The sequence below is a fragment of the Arachis hypogaea genome, chromosome 11 (genome assembly GCF_003086295.3).
Source record: "Arachis hypogaea cultivar Tifrunner chromosome 11, arahy.Tifrunner.gnm2.J5K5, whole genome shotgun sequence".
NCBI classification, from domain to species: domain Eukaryota; kingdom Viridiplantae; phylum Streptophyta; class Magnoliopsida; order Fabales; family Fabaceae; genus Arachis; species Arachis hypogaea.
The window spans coordinates 109,472,257-109,473,373 of NC_092046.1; the positions used below are offsets into that span (position 1 = coordinate 109,472,257).

At 41.1% G+C, this 1,117-nt stretch overlaps 1 non-coding gene across 1 annotated transcript; it reads right to left on the reverse strand.

Moving 5' to 3' along the window:
* Window positions 1-247: 247 nt before the first annotated feature.
* LOC112724647 (small nucleolar RNA R71) lies at window positions 248-355 on the reverse strand. Its single transcript, XR_003163801.1, has one exon. It is a non-coding gene; the product is annotated as a small nucleolar RNA R71 (small nucleolar RNA).
* Between the last annotated feature and the right edge of the window lie 762 nt (window positions 356-1,117).

Here is a 1,117-nt window from a genome sequence, read left to right on the forward strand (position 1 = left end):
GAACTGCAAGTTTCATGGACTTCCATCTGAAGATCCTTTTCAGTTCTTAACTGAATTCTTGCAGATATGTGATACTGTTAAGACTAATGGAATAGATCCTGAAGTCTACAGGCTCATGCTTTTCCCTTTTCCTGTAAGAGACAGAGCTAGATTATGGTTGGATTCTCAACCTAAAGACAGCCTGAACTCTTGGGATAAGCTGGTCACGGCTTTCTTAGCCAAGTACTTTCCTCCTCAAAAGCTGAGCAAGCTTAGAGCTGATGTTCAAACCTTCAGACAGAAAGAAGGTGAATCCCTCTATGAAGCTTGGGAAAGATACAAACAGTTGACCAAAAAGTGTCCTTCTGACATGCTTTCAGAATGGACCATCCTGGATATATTCTATGATGGTCTGTCTGAGCTATCAAAGATGTCACTGGACACTTCTGCAGGTGGATCCATTCACCTAAAGAAAACGCCTGCAGAAGCTCAAGAACTCATTGACATGGTTGCTAATAACCAGTTCATGTACACTTCTGAAAGGAACCCTGTGAATAATGGGACGCCTATGAAGAAGGGAGTTCTTGAGATTGATACTCTGAATGCCATATTGGCTCAGAACAAAAAATTGACTCAGCAAGTCAATATGATATCACAGAGTCTGCATGGAATGCAAGCTGCATCCAACAGTACTCAAGAGGCTTCTTCTGAAGAAGAAGTTTATGATCCTGAGAACCCTGCAATAGCAGAGGTAAATTACTTAAGTGAACCTTATGGAAACACCTATAACTCAACATGGAGAAATCATCCAAATTTCTCATGGAAGGATCAAAAGCCTCAACAAGGCTTTAATAATGGTGGAAGAAACAGGTTTAGCAATAGCAAACCTTTTCCATCATCAACTCAGCAACAGACAGAGAACTCTGAACAAAATGCTTCTAATTTAGCAAATCTAGTCTCTGATCTATCCAAGGCCACTGTAAGTTTCATGAATGAAACAAGATCTTCCATTAGAAATCTGGAAGCACAAGTGGGCCAGCTGAGTAAAAGGATCACTGAAATCCCTCCTAGTACTCTCCCGAGCAATACAGAAGAGAATCCAAAAGGAGAGTGCAAGGCCATTGACATAAGAGCCATG